General features: G+C 36.5%; 1 long non-coding RNA gene across 1 annotated transcript in view; it reads left to right on the forward strand.

Moving 5' to 3' along the window:
• The window catches only part of LOC116185458, a 130,946-nt gene that overhangs the window by 93,520 nt on the left and 17,913 nt on the right, over nt 1–19,513 (forward strand). The window lies entirely within an intron of this gene.

The raw sequence follows: 19,513 nt of genomic DNA on the forward strand, positions 1-19,513 counted from the left end.
CGTAAAACGTATCACCATTCCGTTGAAGGCTGGGTAGACGACGACGACGACGACGTCATGGTTGGATCGTGCCAACTTCCCGCCAGCCGCGTTTTTACGCGTAATTCTCTCTCTTTCTCTCTCTCTCTTCTGGATTGTTAATAAGAGAAGTTATTGCGACAGATGAGGGAGAGTTTATAGGTTTGAACAGAAGGAAAGAACTTCTTCGTTCCTTCGCGTTACTTGCTCGTTCCCAACGTTTCTTCTCTTTGATTTATTTTAAGTTAAGAGGTTTCTTTTTACAGTTTTTTGAAGAAGTTAATCTTTTAAATTTAAAAAAAATTGTTGCGTGAATTTTTATGACGAATTTTTATATATATATAAGGTTATGTTGATCTTAAAAATTGGACTTAAAAAATGAGTATGATCATGAAATAAATAATAAAATTTTATCAGGAAACGTTATTCATTGGATTTCACGACTGTCCCTATGCATGGGAATTTTATACATACGCATATTTTTCCATAAAACATCGTGTTGCATCCCTGTATGTATTTTGCTTGCGATGCATGAAATTTTAAGTCCAATTGAGAACGGAATAGAATAGAGGGTTAAGTTAATTCTTTTAATGTAAATTTCTAATATTTCGTATAAATTTGTATATTACAGGATAATAGAATACAAAAGTTAAACGTTTCAGTACACAGATTTAAGTTTTTGCTTAACCTCGCACAAGATCTAATATTTTTAAACAGTTAATCGTTTCAATATTTGGATTTCTAATATTTCCTATAAATTTACCATAGGATAATAGAGTACAGAAGTTAAACACACTTTAACGTTTAAGTTTCCCTTTACACCTGGCACCGTTATAAACTTATTTAAAACTTGGACAACTCGAAGGGAGGAGTCGAAATCTTGGTGGTTTATAGACGCGTCCAAACGAAAAATCAACGTAAAGAAAAGCTAACGAAAGTTAATAAAAGTTCAAGTTTCCAGTCGTGAGACGTGAAAATCCCTCCTTAACAAACTATCTCCACTTCCAATCGATCGTTCCAAATAAACGAGCATTAATCACCGTAACGAATCACAATCGAGACCGTTGTTGTTTGCAAGCGCGTTAACTCGATCTAGCCAATACCACCACCACCATTACTACGCGGAACCTGTAAAATCGATTGGGAGGGAAAGGAGCGTGGAAATTTCCTAGGACATTGGTCACGCTGCCTGTGACTTTCCTGTGATAATATCGAACGCCACTCGATGCCCGGCCACGATGGCGGAGAGAAGTGTAAACCGGCCTCACCTGGCCTCGGCCAAGGCACGAGGCGATTTTATAGCGCCGTAGCGAAACACGGCTGTTTGAACAGGTGACACGACAGCTGTTGTTCGCCAGAAATTTTCTACCACCCTCCCTTCTGCGGCCCGAAAGCCGGCTGAAACGGACCACGAACAATCGCCTCCACGAGACGTTCCATTCGGGCTAGTCGAAGGTAGAGAAACTGTGCCGGACGCGATTTGTGCCTCCAGTATTAATTACCTTGAGAGACGTAAGAGTCATGTAGAGTCACAATTAGTAGTTTTAGATTATAGGTAAAGAATGAACGAGTGATAAATTTCGCGTTTAATTCGTGATTGATAATTAGAATTAATTATTATAAAAAGGGATTAATTATTATTTATCGAAGTATTAAACGATTTGACGATGATCGATATGAAAATTGGGTTAATTGTTGCACGAAGTTCAACATGGAAATAATGGAAATAAAAATTTGAAATTAAAATGAACGTTTTTTTTATCGGTGAAATGTAATCCTTCTGTGTCACTGATCGTGTAATTGGATATTACAAGATAAAAAGGGGGGGGTAAATCGATAAGCTGATATTATAATGAATTTTTTATCAAAGAGCGAGATTTTCCCTTTGCGGTTGATTTTTCAGTTAGAAATTAATAAGGAGAATCGAGCAGGATGAAATTTCTCTCTCGTTATTCAAACGTTTTCGATACAATAAAAGAGTTGTTCCACTTAAAGCCGTGATAATTGAGTTTAAAATTATGCTTGACCTAGTGGTCCCCATACCAATCACCATATGTTCGAGTACCCCCACTTAACGTGAACCCTACTACACTTACATTTACTTGCACATTTATTCACCGTGATATAAGAGTTATAGTCTTTCTTTCTTTTTTTTTTTTCAGAAAGACTTTAAAATCAATAAATAATGAAAAGATAAAAGTTTAAATCAGAAAAGGAAGAGATGTGACATAAGTCTTTCCAAGAAATTCGATTCACGTTGTAAATAAATTGTTAATGATTACTATTATTTCTTTTTTTTTCAAAAAGACTTTAAAATCGATAAGTAACGAAAAGATAAGGATTCGAATCAGAAAAGAGAGAAGAAGTGACAGTTTTTTCTCTATTCTTCGTAGAAATTCGATTCACATTGTAAATAAGTGTGAACACCAGAACAAATTCGGTTGAACAACAATTACGAAATCGCTATTGTTAACGGTGACTTTTTTTTTTTCAAAAAGATTTTAAAATCGATATCTAACGAAAAGATAAGGATTCGAATCAGAAAAGGGAGAAGAAGTGACAGTTTTTCCTCTATTCTTCATCGAAATTCGATTCATATTGTAAATAAGCGTGAACAAGCAAAGGAAATTCGAACGATCGAATGACAATTACCAAATCGGTATCATTAATGGTGGCTTTTTTTTAGAAAAACTTTAAAAATAATTAACGAAAAGATAAGGATTCAAATCAGAAAAGGGAGAAGAAATGACAGTTTTATCTTTATTTTTCGTCGAAATTCGATTCATATTGTAAATAAGCATGAACAAGCGGAGGAAATTCGATCGAACGACAAATTACGAAATCGGTATCATCAATAGTGGCTTTTTTTTAGAAAGACTTTAAAATCGATAAATAACGAAAAGATAGGATTAGGAAAGATAAGGATTCAAATCAGAAAAGGGAGGAGAAATGACAGTTTTATCTTTATTCTTCGTCGAAATTCGATTCATATTGTAAATAAGCATGAACAAGCAGAGGAAATTCGATCGAACGAATTACGAAATTACGAAATCGGTATCATTAATAGTGGCTTTTTTTTCAGAAAGACTTTAAAATCGATAATTAACGAAAAAATAAGGATTCAAATCAGAAAAGAAGTGACAGTTTTTCCCATATTCTTCATCGAAATTCGATTCACGTTGTAAATAAGCATGAACAAGCGGAGGAACATTCGGTCGAACGACAATTACGAAATCATTAATAGTGGCTACTATTAAGCTTCGCCTTGGCCGCGGTTAATATTAATGTGCGCACCAAACTTTTCCCGCGCGACCACTCGAGAGATGTATGGGCGAAGTTAACGAGGAAAATGGGCTTCTCCGCTACTGGATTTCTCTTCTTCCACCTCCCCCCCCTCTTTCTATTTCGTTTTATTTTCGCACAAACGTTTACGTCGATCTATAATTTTTCACCCGGTGAAAGGGGGGATTTGAGAGAAGGAAGATGAATCGGGTGATTCGAGACTTTTAAGTCTTTCGTCCGTATCGTGTAAGTAATTTGGAAAAATTGGGTGAGAAATACGATACACTCGTGTATTTCTCGAAATGTTAAATCTGCAATGAATTTTCATTCGTTATTTATAACTTTTTATGCAATGGATCAATATTTAATTGAAAAATTGTTGAATTCGAAATTTTGAAGTTACTTTGTTTATAGCTTCGCGTTGGAAATAGATAAAATGTGAAAAGATAGTAAAATAAAGGAAGGGTTTTTTCTGAAATTTTATTTAAATTTATTGATTTTGTTCGACAGGAGATAAAATTTAGAGACATCGTTTCTTTTAATTTTTGTGGTATCGGAAAATATAGACATTTATCTTGAAAAAGTTGAACAAGCCATTTGAATTTTCTCACTCTATTCACTTCTCATTTAACGCGAATTTAATTAATTATAATTTAATTAAATAAGTCTGAATCGACAGATAAAGAAATAAATTTAACATTACGATACATTTAATTAACCAATCAATTATTATCTTATCTTTTTAATCAGAAACTTTTGCGAAATTATCATTGAAACGGATAATTTATAAAGAGTACAAGTCAATTACAATTTAGTTTGATAAAACGATGTGTTGCAAAGAGATTCGTGGATAAATAAAATAATTTACCTAAAGCATTATCCAAATGATTAATCAACGGTTAACATATTTTATCGCAAAAAACACTCGAGTCAACGAGCCGAAAAAGAAAGAAGAGGGACAAAGGAAAGTATAATAAATACGATAAAAAGGTTACGTAGCCGTTAATCCTTTGAAAGTTAAGATTCGTTTAATACAAAAATGATGCAAATAAATTCGCAACGAACTCGCTAAACCTCTTTTCAAGTTAATTCATCCACCGTACTTAAACACTTTCTGACTTTCGATCCACGTTCGAGCTCCCTGCGAGGGAGTGGAGGGGGCCAATTCAGTTACGGTTTAATTTCGAACTCTCAACTGGCTTTGTAGCCAATCGGATTATTCTTCTGCGAGCTAAAAATTCAACGCCCTCGTAGGAACACAATTCACGGCGAAACGAAATCCAAGAAGAGTGGGAGGGGGACAGGGAGAGAAAAGGACGAAGATAAAAAAAAAAAAATAGAGAAACAGACAAACGAGGACTTGCGCACTTTTATCTTTGGCATCTCAATTTTGAAAATTGAGTCGAGCTGTTTCTTCCTTTGGAAAGAGAATGGAAATAGAGGCGACAACGGAAATCCTGATAAAACAAAAACTCACGTGGAAATGGCCGATTGCCTAGGATTTCATCTCGATGCAAATTTCATTGCGAATATAATTGCCATTTTTTTTCCATTGATTCCTTCTACGTATTCGTGACTTTATTATTAGAAAAATTGCGGAGAAAGTATAATTAGAAACAATTGTGAAATAATTATATTATTCAGGATCAACCAACTTTTTATTTATCACATTCACTTACGCTTACACTTTCGCTATAATCAAATTAAAAATAAATTGTTGCATAACTATTCTATGAAATCGAATTACCACAAAATCTGCAATTTCCTAATGCAAATATTTCACGAACGAACGAGATAAACTGTTGCGTAACCTCTGTCAAATCAAACTACCACAAAATCTGAAATTTTGCGAATATTTTACAACGAACAAGATAAATCGTTAAAAAATATTAAAAAATAAAAGCTCACCCTGTATAAATCACCGAATCAAGTTCATTAAATTAAAAATAAACTGTTGCATAAACTCTATCAAATCAAACTACCACAAAATCTGAAATTTTGCGAATATTTTACAACGAACAAGATAAATCATTAAAAAATATTAAAAAATAATAGCTCACCTTGTATAAATCATCAAATCAAGCCATCAAATTAAAAATAATAAACTGTTGCATCTGTTAAATCAAACTACCATCTGCAATTTCCTAATGCAAATATTTCACGAACGAGCGAGATAAATCGTTACATTAAAAAATAAAAGCTCACCCTGTATAAATCATCGAATCGAATCATCGAATTAAAAATAAACTGTTGCACAATAACCTCTGTCAAATCAAATTCTGCAATTTCCTAATGCAAATATTTCGCAACGAGCGAGATAAATCACCTGTCATTAGATTAAAAAAGAAAATAAAAGCTCACCCTGTATAATCACCGAATCGAGCCATCAAAAAAGAAAGAAAAAAAACCTCCGAAAGAAATTTTTAAACGAACGTCTCGTCGAAAGCCTACCACGGATGAAGCTCAGCCGAGAATAGAGGAGGGGGCGCTGCGACGATAGCGCGCGGTTGCCATAATTTAGCCGGCCGAGTTTAATAAGGCATCCCGTAGCTCAAGCCTGGCGGGCGCAAAGTGTCAATATGTCTGAGCCGTTGAGTGATATACTTCCGGCGTTCTTCGTAAAATTGAAGAGTCTCTCCCAGGGGTGAGAACGGTCCATTCGGCCACGCCCCCTCCGCCAAACCTCCTCCCCCCTCTCCCCTCTCCCCTTTTCCCCGTGTCATCACGTCGTATCGGCGATCAAAGTCACGATGGTCCACCCTTTTTCCTCCTCGTGTTCCCGCCCTGCGAGAGATCGGGTTAACGACGTCTCGAAGTCGCTTCGAGGCGAATCTCCGAGCGAAATCGGCTCGGGGATTTTTTTTTTTTTTTTTTTTTTTTTTGGAAAATATCGGTCCCGATCGACGAGTTTTGAAAGGTGACGAGGGAGTGGCGTTTTTCGAGACGCGAATGTGAAATGGCACGTGAGCCATTCAGTTGGAGAGAAGTGGGATTTTCGAGGGCGGGTGGAGAGGATCGACGAGTGTTTTCGATGAGAGGCGGGTGGTTACCAGGCGTTCGGCTCTGGAGAGAGTTTTTCTTTTTTTTTTTTTTTTTTTTTGAAGAGAGGCTTTATTTTTCTAGACTTCCTAGAGTCTTTTTAGACCTGGTGTCTGGTAATTAAGTGTGAAATCCTGGAGAGTCTCGCTTCCACGTTCTCTTCGAGGATTCTTTAGGGTTTGAGGATAAAGCGAAGAATTTTAGCATTTTTTCATCTATTGTTTTTATAAATTATATCGATAATAATAAATAAAGAACGAAGGAATGACAGATGCTATGATCTCGATCTAAATTGAATCTGTCTCACATTTGCCACGATTTTATTTGCGGGAAAAAGGACGATTTTATTTGTCTCGATTAGTAATTCGCTTGTGTAAAAACGCTTGAAATTTTAATAGCGCGGGGAGAGGAAGAAGAGGAAAAGAAAGGAAGAATTAAATTCGATGGAAGGGAAAACGAAAAGGAAAAGTGTGCGATAATTAAACAAATATTGAGTCTCCAGGGTAAACTAACGGAAGCAACGAATCCGTGTAGACATAAATTTCAAATAATCGCGCGGCCTTCGTGTTCGTATTTCTGGCATGTTTCCGAAAAACAATGAGCTTCGCAGCTGGCTCATTGCGTACATATACCGGGCGTCCCGAGAACAAAGACCGTTCTGTCAGCAGTCAGCTTCAATTTCGAGCGTATTACGTCCACGAAACTTGTGTGTATAAGGACGGAATAGTAAGATAGTTTGGGGTGCATAAAGGAGCGTTTGAAAAACTCTCTTTCCCTCCTTCACTTTGAAAAATTTCACTCGAATAACACATTTCTCCTATTTCTATTTCTATATTTATGAATCGAATTGAAAAATTATTCGTTTCAATTCATAAATACGTTATACGTTATACGTATATACGTTAATTTATTTATTTATACATAAGAGAAAATTTCACTTTTGATTATATATTCTATTTTTCTTTTTTTTTTTTAAATAGATTATTAAATATCGCTCCACACAATTTTTTCTCTTCAATCAAACCCTCATCAATCCCCCAATCTCAAATACAAAACCACGAAAGATACGCTCGATAAAAAAAATCGATAACTCATTACCAAAATTAAACAATCTCATTTCCATTCCCTCTCTTTCTTCTCATTTTCCTCGTCCAACCACGTTTCTTATCACGACAGCCGGCCGCATTCTCATTATGATATCGGGACATAACGTTTAACGTTTTTTTCAAATTACCATTCTCGCTCTATTTCCCTCCCATCTCGCCAAAGAAGTTGCAAAAAGAGAAAGAGAAAGAGAGAGAGAGAGAGAAATTACAGAGAGAAGAACGAGAAGAATGGCGAGACGATAATAATTCAGCCCATGGTGGTGGAAATTAAATAAAGTTTGTTCGTTTCGTTGATAAAGGTTGATTCATAGTAGGCCACTGGTGTTTAAAGGTGTATACAAAATGGCGGTGGATATATACCACGCAGGCTTCTAATGAAATTCACGCGATTCGCGGTGTAATTTTTGCCCCATTCATCGCGTGCCACTTTGATGCGGCCTGAAGAGGATAAGACCTCGTTGGAAAATGTTCTCTGGAACAAACCGGGAACAATGGCGCGTCGTTTGTCCGATGAAAATTACAGGGCGATGCGGTCGATCCCGAAAGAAATTACGTCGCGGCGTGGACGAGGAGGGCAAGGAACTTTTTCATAAATGGACAAGCTGCATCGGTTTCGTTTAATTTCTCCGTTTTTATGTTTTTATGGGGATAAGAAAATATATTTAAAAAAAAGAAAAAGAAAAAAACATAGAAAAAATAAAAAGGGGGTAAATAGGTAGACGTATATTGATACACTGTTTCTATAATTAAAATATTTAATATTTTAAGTTAATAATTCATGTATGGCGATACTCGATTAAAGAGAGATATTTTAGAACGAATTTGAAAGGAAAAAGGATAGGGGGGTATACTTTGAATTAACAGTAAATTTTTAGTGTTGAATTAATATTTCTTTTAATTAATTGATTTATTGGTAAAATTTAAATTGGAGAAGATCCTTTTTACCCAATCTTTTTTGATTACCGATGTTTTAATTCATTGGAGATTTAAAAAGTTTTTATATTATCCAATATTATAAAGTTATGGTATAATTAGAATTAATAATGTTCATTTGCTTTAATATATTTTTCAACGATGAAACAATTTAATGAATAAATACTCGAATTGTTGTCACCTATCGAATCCATCTCGTCTGTCATTTTAATTAATTCCCGATTCCGTGAGACTTAAAATTGACTTTTCAAACTTTGAAGTAACATGGGCGATCCACGCGATGATTTTAATATCGCTTTCTCCCGTCAAATTCAAATTTCTCGAAGTATATTTTCCCTGCAACATCGATGTTGGAAGGAACCTACCCTACACCTTATTTATGCTTTTATTAATACTTTCATTAAAATTTATAGCGCACGGCTTGGCAATCGGTTGGATTTAAAATGGATGCGTGACGCGTAAAAACTTTTGACAGTTTTGTATGGAGTTCGAAGAGGGGGAATCACGGTGTGGCATCCTCAATTTAAATTAACCTGGAAAATAGAAGAAGAAGGGAAGGAAAAAAGGAGATCTTAAAACTTGGACGAGGAAGAAATACGTGGAGAATAAATATTGATTTTGTGGATGATATTTAGAAAAAGATTTACCAAAAAAAAAAAAGAAATCACTTTCGCTCTCGTTACAAAATAAAATTTGTTCGATATTTTCGCTCGATTCCGAGGCTTGAAGCAAATACCGGTTGAACATCTGCTGCTATCGAAGAGCGGGAATGCTAAAATCACTTTGTCGCAAGTTGACAATAAACTTCGATAACTGCATACAGAATTAGTCAACTGAAAAGCTTTGCACGCTCCGATATTGTGCGACACAATTTTGAAATTGGGTTGAGAAGTTCTGTATTCAACCGGCGCGGCGTTTCAAGGTTTATCGTCGTCCTAGATCATTAAACGGACACATGTCTGACGACGCGTAGTTAATTTCTCTCGTAAACACGCCATTGGTCCCTTTTAGGTTTAAAATCAGTATTTTATCATTGTACATACACGTGCACCATTATTCTGCCGTACGATCTTTATTACGATCAAAATTGCAAATCTTTTTTTTTCTTTCTTGAATTATTTACGCGCATCATCAATTAATACACTAATCGCTTAGAAGAGTTACGATTAATAATTAATAGTGGGATAGTCGACAATTATTAACTGTTATTAGACTTTAGAATAAATCGAGTCAAAATAACTCTTTTAATACCCAATGCCATTTCAAAGACAAGTTAAAAGTGCAAGATCAAATAATTATTCTCCATACATTTTTAAATTTCTCACACACACAAACTCCATTAATACTAATCGTCGTCTTAAAGTTAACAAATAAATACATCCTATCCCACTTTATCAACTTCCAATTAACCTCACCCTCTATTTGCACCTTCCTCCTTCACCTCCTTCATCTTTCATCCCGAAAGAAAAAAGAAAGAAAGAGGAGGAATCTTTCACCCATTCGAAAACCATCGAATAAATGACGTCAAGGTAAATCGATACATCAAACGATATACCACAAACACAGCGCAACATTCGGCGTCCATTAAGCCGGATAACCGAGCAAACAACAGGAGAGAAGGAGGGGTTCATCGTTATCCATCAGTGGTGGATGGACGACGAGCGTGGTGGATCCACGCGAGACAATTTTTTCATGGAGTAGTTTCGTTTCGAGAGATTGGAAGAGGAGAGGGGGAGGGGGTTGGAAAAGGTGTCAGAAGCAAACACGAGGGGTGGTGGCCGAGGGAAAATGCGGTTGAAAAGCGATAGACTATTAAGACACGGGGAAGACACGCGGAGGAAAACGAAGAAAGGTTTGGGGGATGGAAAGGATGGATGGAAAGGAGAGAAGGGAAATGGGGAGCTAATCGATACGACCTGTTCATGGTCGACGAGAACCGGTCGTCCAGACTGAACGAACCTGCTCGACCCTGCAAAATATTATTAACCGCCCCGATGAATCCGATCAGTTTCCGGCATTGCATAAGCCGTCATCGACAGCCGGACCTGGCAGGAGGGGGGGAAGAGGGGATAGACGGAGAAATGGATAGATGAATAGATAAGGGACACGTAGTAGGCACGGCCGCGTGTAGATTAACGCCGAGGATCGATCGTGATAGAGTTTGTGTTTGTATAAATATAGGATCATATTGTTGGGGAACTTTTGCGATACGATACGATCTTCGCTTTTATTTTGGATTTGAAAAGGAAAATTGGGAGGGGGGGATTGATGATGATGTGTTTGAATAGATTGTAGATTTCTTGTGGTAATGGTTTAAGTTGGTAATTGAATAATATGATATTTAATCTGTGTTTTGTAAATATGAGAATTGGAGATTTTTGTGATGTTGAGAGTTAAAAATTTAGAGAATTTGTGAGTTGTTGTTGTTGTAGTTTTGAATATTATAGATTTCTTATGGTGTTTAAGTTAGGTTAGATTAATAATGGGATGGTATGCATTTAATCTAATCTATGTTTTGTAAGTTGTAAATATGGGGATTGAAGGTTTTTTGTGATGAGTATTGGTTTTTGGGTTTGAGATTGGAAAAAAGAATTGAAGATTGGATTGATGAGTTATTGTAGTTTTGAATATGTGAATTTTTTATGGTATGTTTAGGTTAAGTTAGATTGATAAGTTGGAAGTTGAAGATTATATGGAAGTTGAAGATTTTTGTGATGATTTTTGATTGATTTTTGGGTTTGAAGTTGAAAAAGAAAAAAATTGAATCGATGAATTATTTTAATTTTGAATATTGTAGATTTTCTTATGCGTTTAGGTTAAGTTGAGATTAGGTTAGTATTGAGCTATATATTTAATCAATTTGTGTTCAATGGTATTTGTGAATGAATAAATAGAAAATTGAAAGGAATTGTGATAAATTTTACGATATTTGATTTTCTTATTGAATAATTTAGATTTCTTATATTTTCAATGATTAACAATCGAATTGTATATTTAACTAACCTGTGTCTCTACGAATTGTAAATATGGGGGATGGAGATTTTTGTAATAAATATTTCCCTTTAAGGATTTAAGAGTCAAGAAGAAAAATTGAAGCGAAAGAGGATCGATAAATATTTGAGAAATTAAAGATATCGCATAAAAAAAAAAAAAAGAAAAATATAGAAAAGAAAATATTTTATAAATGTTAAATTATTTAATAAGAAGCAAGAGCCACGAAAATTCTTGTTCAAGTAGCATGATGTCTCACTAAAGATACTCGAAAGTTACCTAGCTGTGTTTCAGGTTTAATACAATCTTACGGGAAAGTCCCCGAGAGACTTTCATTAGGGGAATTTACAGGAGGCTGCAAAAGCTGCCTCTCTTATTCCTCGCTTCCACTAAATCACACGGCGTAAACGTCGCCCAATTTATTGCACGCTTTGCACCGAGGAGAACACGTTTATAAATTCAATCAGTCGTACGAAAAAATTCGAGATTGATGAAAACTTTCCCACTACGAGTTACCATCAAGCGATAAAGAAGAATTGCAAAATGAAAAAAAAAACGATTACATCGACCCTCGAGAATTATTATCTCCATTGTATGAAAAATTTCACGATTCTCCACGAAATCGAGATTAAAATTCTTTCCAATTCTTCAAAAAAAAAAAAAAAAGAAATCAAAAATTCACATCGCACGATGCATCTTCCCATTACAGATTTCGGGGATCGATTCATCCATGAAATTGCACCCATAGAACGTGACCCCGTTCAGAATCATTGTGCCCAATTCACCGCTGCGAAATCGGCGAATCGAACCTCGAACGACGACGCGACGATCGACCGGTTGATTTCCCGATTCGCGCGACTTTATTCCCCGGGTAAAAGCACATTACTCGTGTAATCCAATATTTATTCGCGACACGGCTGTTTGCCGGAACCACGGTAAATCTTTATCTCGACGCACGTCGCATCGGGCCAAGAGGTGTGTGTATATATATGTGCGCGCGCGTGTGTGTTCGTTGGTTAGTGGAGGTGAGGTAATTGGAAAATCAGGGCGTACGATCAAACTATCGAAAAATCGTGGATGGATAAAATCGGGAAATAAAGTGGTCCCTATCTTCGTGTCCATCGCGAATTATTCATTCATGTATGTGTCAAAGTGGAAACGAAGAAAGTTTGGAAGGAAATATCGGAGGTCGACCATTTTATCCCGACGCGAGAACTTCCAATAAAAATCTTCCTCCCCAATTTTTGTTGCGGAACTCCGTCGAGGATTTATCGCGCGCTGTCGTCTCAACAAATGGACGATTTTTGCACGTACCGAGATTACCGTGCTTTTTTGCATGGCCTTCGAGAATCTAGAGGCTAGAGCCAAAGAAAGATTTGTCTTTTTTCGTGATTTTTAATTTCGAACAAATTCAGTTCGATGTTATATAATTGGATAATTGAAAGTTAAATGTTTATTCTTTATATTTATCGAATATAGAAGAATTATTTTTAATTTCAATAATTTATCTCTTTGATTAAATTAATTCGTTCTTTTTTTCTGTTTTTTTTTATACATATATATATAAAGGTAATCGTTTCTCGAATAAAAATTTCACTGCTGTTAATCTAATACAGACAAATTTTCGAAATATCGAAATAAAACGATTATTCCCGCGAAACGCGACACGGAATTATTATTCGGTTAGTGAATCGGTTTCAAATTTAATTGCAACAAATTTCAAATGTTTTCCATTTTTACCATTTCCTTTAATCAAATCATGCAGCGATATGATTCGCATGAAAGCCATACAATGGGCAAATAATTGATCAAACAACTTCTATATTGAATTAGCCACAAGCACGCGGCTATTATTAAACAAAAACGAATCCATTTATCTTTGTTATGCGAAATCGGTTAAATATTTAATTCGAAAACGATAATTCTGATGAATTATCACAACTCGGTCTGTTACTTTTCAGATTAATTATTCGTAACTGGATTAAAAACAGATAAAAATCAAAATATTTTTAAAGGAGTCTTAATTCTTTGAGTGCATTGTTTTTTTTTTTTTTATGCTTTCAATTGCTCTTCTCTAAAAATTTACAAATATAAAGAGGGATCATCAGTGGTGATACGAAGATGGAATGAAGCAAAAATGACGAGAATCAACAGAATTGACAAAGAAGAATGAAGTTGGAAGGAAGATGGAACGTTGGAAAATATTTGTTCGTAAGGGGTAGATATCCTAATCGATTTTCAATATTTTGCATCCCTCTAGCTACCTTCATATTCGTATCTCCTTTACACGTTACAAACTCCGATATCTGTTGCCAAGGATAGAAGCCAATCCACGTTAGTTGCATACCAAGCGGTAAAAAATTTCCCTGTTTCAGATTTAATAAATAAAAAGATTCAGGATACTTCTTTTTCGCAAATATTTAAAAATAAGACAGAGAGGAAGAGAGGGGAAAAAAACAACATGAATCTTCAATAATCCAAAAAATTACGCTATCAAAAAATAATATATATATATATATATATATATCAAATAGTAAACAATTTTTATGCAGATTTTTTTAATAAGTGAAAAGGATAGTTCTTTTTCATAAATATTAAATTAAAAAATAAAACAGAGAGAAAAAGACAAGAAGAATCTTCAACAATTCAAAAAATTACACGATCAAAAAATTTTATATATATACCAAGCAATAAACAATTTTTATGCAGACTTAATAAGTAAAAAAGAATAGCTCTTTTTCTAGTCTTCTTCTTTACTTTTTTTAATAAATATTTAAAAATAAAATAGAAAGAGAGAAAAAAGACGAAACTTCAATAATCCAAAAAATTTTTCTCGAAATCGTAAATTTCCTCACGTATTTAAGAGAGAGAGAGAGAGAGAGAGAGAGCAATTACGCGCCTCGAAAAAATGATCCAAAAAAAGATAACGAGGTTAAATCTCGACGATGGTTTCCCACACATTCGTGTTCCACATTTTCCCACATCCGACAAAAAGCGCATTCAGGAAAACGAACGCGAACGCAACACGCGTGAATTTTGAAAAGAGCCGAGTTACGACATCCTTCTCGCGATATTCTGTTAATTCCCCGTGCCTCGAATCGGCACAAAGAGTCGCATTGTGCCGCGCGTACAACTATAAACTGTCCCTGTACGCGAAACACCGAGCTTCCCCCCTCTCCTTCCCACGGATCAACACCGCTCCTCCCGCGGCGTACACGGTGGCGCTCTTACGTTCTCGCTCGAGGTGGCCGTTTCAGTCGTTTTGATTAAAAAACTAACGGCGGCAGAAGAAGGAAGAGGAGAGAGAAAGAGAAAGAGAGAGAGAGAGAGAGGAATCGGTGTCGAATCGGGAATTGTTGCGCTCGAACCTCCGCCAGAGGCCTCCGCGTGTATTTTCGCGCGCAGAGTATGCTCGAAGAATCGCGCGCCACTTTGAACCGTGTTTGACGAGAGGGGAAATGGAGCGCGTTTGTTTCTCTCCTTTTTTTTTTTTTTTCTTTTTTTTTTTTTCGAGGAGTTTGTTTGAAGTGTTGGCAAGTTTGACGCTTTGATGTCCCCGTTCGAGAACCGAAATTCTTCTTCGTGCTTTTCGCGGATATTTAGAGGGATATGGAAACGAGGGAGGCTACTGTCGTAGGGAAATGGAAAGATTTTGTGGCGGGGGTAGATTTTTAAATTTCTTTACGATTTGAAATTGTATTTTCGAGACAAAGAAAGTAATAAAAGAAAATTACGCGTCGATGAAGGAAACGAAATGAGGTTCAATTTATGTTACGCGTTACGTCTTTTATCCTTCGCAATGATTGTTGAACGAAATATGAATTTTCATCGTTCAAGTATCATTCATTCTACTCTCACGTTATTTCATATATTAAATTCTTCGTGTAAAACTTCGCGAGGATAATGCTCGAAACTGTACCCTCTAAGCGCATAATTGTCTCGAAATTAGTAAATGAATTAATTTTGCACGATTTTATTATTGCTATTATAATTAAAAAGGACGTCGTGTCGTCACCTGTTGATCTTCATCTCTTTCTCTTTCATCTTTCTTTTTCCTTTCTTTCTTTCTTTCTTTCTTTTTTTTTTACTGAAACGATTAGCAAATAGTACTAACGAGAATACCAAGTCTGATTATGATAGATACGTGATCCACTTGTTCCGCTGCTTAAAACACGCGCGTATTACGCTTAATTAAGGGCATTCAACGTTTGTTAATTTAATTTTTAACACTCGGCCCGCCCATCATAATCATATATTTGATATATGATTGGCAATCATAATTAAATAATAATAATGCAGTCGCTGTAAAATCTGACGTTAATAACAATATTACACAGGATCTGATCTTCGTTTCATCAAGTTACCATCGTATATGCGATATTCAATTGTTACAAATGCATCTTAGAACAATGTAAGAAGAAATGATTTTAATCAAAAGATTGAGGTCAATCAGATGCAATTATCCGAGTTGCAAATATATATATATATGGAGAAAAAAAAGAAATTATCACAGGATCTCTGTTCCCCTCCCCAGTGTCTCGACACACTCGGCAAGCCTCGCTCACCCAATGATCGTCACACGGAATTTTTCGCTCTTGAATCGCGCTTTACTCCCGTTATAAACCTGTCACCGGAACTAATATGACGTCGATAAAATTTCACGCGGTATGACACTCCGGCCGGATTGGTAATCATTTTCTCGGGAACTTTCAACCCTGAATACGAGTATCCTCGAAAAGCTGGTTGGCCCTGACACGGTAGAGGCAGAGAGGTGCGGAATCTCGTATCACAGCCAACGTACGAGAATGGAGAGAAGTATTAAAAAAAAAAAAAAAAGCGAGAAAAAGAACGAGAGAGAGAGAGGAAAATGGTGGATAGATAGGAGAGTTTCAGCGTATGCATCCTGGCTCCATCGCGAACATCCCTCCGCTGCGAATATATGGACGAGGCTGCATGCTTCTTCGAGTGGATCTCCTATCAAAATACATGGCCGTTCTGCACCCTTTTGCACGCTACCATCCAAAGTGGTTTCTCCAAGAAAGGACTAAAATTCACTTTGTCACTGTGAGGGAGGAATAAGATGATGATAAGGTACGAATAATAGGATAACAGCTCGCTGCGTATAATGGTGGATTAAAAAAAGAGAAGAAGAATTGTTTAAACAATTAATATTGCAATTTCCTTTTAAAATCTCTCGAATAAGCCTTTATATAAATCTATAATAACATATAATAACATATACCCATAATATAATTTATTACGAATCTCCAACAACTTCCAACCCCTTCAAACAAACCTCGACAATATCAAACACTCGTCAGTCACCCTCAAAAGTATTTCTCCTTCCCATTTGTACAAACGTACAAATCACCCCTCGTTCTCACCCTTCTTCTCCCTCCCCTTCCCTCTCCCATTGACTCGTTAAAACCAATTTCTCGAATCGACTCATCGTTTCTATCGTCGATGAACGATTTACAATCCTCTCTCCTTTCTTAAGAAGAAATGGGACCCTTGGCCTCCTCGTATCTTCCTCGTATCGTCTCTGCCGCGTGGCAGCTGCTCCACCACCAGCTTTATGCCGGTGGGCAAAGGTAGGGGGTGGTAGGAGGCGCCCTCTGTCTCGAGCGGATTTTCTCGTAAAAACCGCCCTTAAAGGCGGTCTCCATGGCTCCACGGTATTAACGAAATGTCGCCGTGAATGGTGGTGGAGAAGCAACGACGGCCTCGACCGCCTTAATGTCAATCCTCGAATGTCACGTAACCATCCCGAAACCTGTGTTGCCTTTATCGTTTCTCTTGAGAGAGAGAGAGAGAGAGAGAGAGAAAGAGAGACCTGGCGGCAATAACATTTTCGACGCACGACTTTTCGAAGGGGTCGCGCAGACCTGTACAACCTACGCCAACCTACGGCAACTAACTCGTTCATTTTCTTTCAGTGGCTCGTTATTGCGGCGAGTGGCCCGTTCCCGCTAATTGGATATGTATCGCCATTGTTCCGTCGCGCGACCTTCTTGGATCCCTCCGTCGGGTAAATGGAAAATGGCCCCGAGTTTATCCATTTCTCCCCTCCCTCCGTGTCACGTGACCTCTTTGACAAACAGAACGGAAGAATTTTCTTGTACAAATCGTATAATTTAACTTTCGCTTCGCCCTTTCAATCAAGCAAACTGAAATGAATGAAGGAATTGCTAGGATAGTAAATTTGTAATTACAGTTGCTCCTCAATATGATATTTAACTTCAAGGTAAAACATAACCTATATAAATGCAATTGATATAGATATTAAAAGAATTAAAATTCCAATTTCTCATACTCTATTTAATTTATACAATAATTTGAACAATAAAATATAATAAATATAAATAAATATAATAAAATATAATATATAAATAATAATAATAATAATAATAAATATAATATAAATAAAATATAATAAAATATATTACGATTCAATTTGACGAATAAGGATATGACGAGTTGTTACGAAGAATCGCGAAAATATATGGATTTCTCGCGATCGTGAACAGTCGTGAATCGCGGGAGAAAGATAAGACGAGCCGATTCCCGATTTTTGAAACTCGCAGAAGATTCGAAGCAGAGAATTATAGAGATTTAATCCAACGCGTACGCGCGAACACGGATGGGGGAGGGGGGAAAGGAGTTGATGACGTTACACGGTCCACTCAGCCACTCCCTACGTTCGTTTCCACCGCAATAGGATTAATACGGTGCGCAACGGCTATCTACTTACGCGTGCACACACGAAATGATCGGTCGCGCGCACGCACGCAAAGATACGATTATGCGTCGTGGCAGGCAGGCGTGCACGTATTCAAATTCAAGTTACCGTCGCTATCTACGGGACAGCGGCTGGCCGTGGAGCGGTTAGCCGCAGACTCGATACGCACTTCCACCGATTCTCATCGGCGGTTTACGTAATCCTCTTTGAACCGGTGGACGTACTCTTTGATCAGGCTCGAAACCTGGATTTCGACGGCCATCGTAGAGAAGTTTCGGGTTCGATCTTATATATATATATATATATATATTCCTGATCTGTGATGGATAGTGTGTGACACGTTTGCACAAAGATATATGGGCGTGGAAAATTTGGGAGAGGAAAAAAATAGATCATTGTCGCGATGAAAAACATTTCGATTGCGTCGAAGAACGTACGTGGATGAAAGAGAGGGAAAGGAGGTTTTATCGGTTTTAAAAGGCGAGATTACGAGATTTCTCAGGGTCAAAGCGTTATGAAAACAAATTGAGAGTTATTATAATCATAAGCCTTTTCACAATGTTACACGTGAGGATGTAACACGCTGGAATAATAATTCTAAAGATGGAATTTATTATTAAAATATACATTGTGTTGCGCGTAATGTTATGTCAAGTACCAATTTTAGTTTCTAAAGCGTATACAAATTAAGAATAAATAAACCGGGGCCACCATGTGGAATAGTTTAAAGTTTCCGCTAAAAATATTATAGAATATTTTTGCAAAATAAAGTTGTTCGTGGAGAGTAAAAAAAATTAAAAAGAGAAAGAAAAAAGGGAATAATATCATATCGGAATAATTTATTTCATCGGCCTTTGGTATCGAACGAAAATTGTTATTGTCAAGCAGAGATTCGAATATACGGCGATTATTATAACATGCTCCTCGAGCAGTCGAATTCACCAAACGCGAAACGAAGGAAACTGAAAGCAAAACAACATAGTATATAACTGGGAACGGATTTAGCCGGTATGGCTTATGGTGCAAGCCAAGCCTAAATTTGGCACCGATTGACGCACAGGACGAGTTTTATCGCTTGAACTCGCGCCGTCACGATCGATTTTCACGTCCTCGAACACCTGCCTCGAATATCGACTTAACGGTGGCAATATCGAATAAATGGAATCCGTATTATATGCTCGTAGTATAATACAAATATATATTACTCTTCGTTTCCGAAAATAAAATTTCAATGATCGATTCAAAAATAATTAATAAAATAACCGATTCACAAAAGTTCTCGAAAGTTAAATTTAAACGATGCACGATTATAGAATATTTCCTCATTACTTTCCGTCTATGCTCTATAAATAATCGAATCAAACATAACCTATAATACGTACAACGACTTAACGACTATTCTTAC

The sequence above is a fragment of the Apis dorsata genome, unplaced genomic scaffold (genome assembly GCF_000469605.1).
Source record: "Apis dorsata unplaced genomic scaffold, Apis dorsata 1.3 scaffold_188, whole genome shotgun sequence".
Lineage (NCBI taxonomy): Eukaryota > Metazoa > Arthropoda > Insecta > Hymenoptera > Apidae > Apis > Apis dorsata.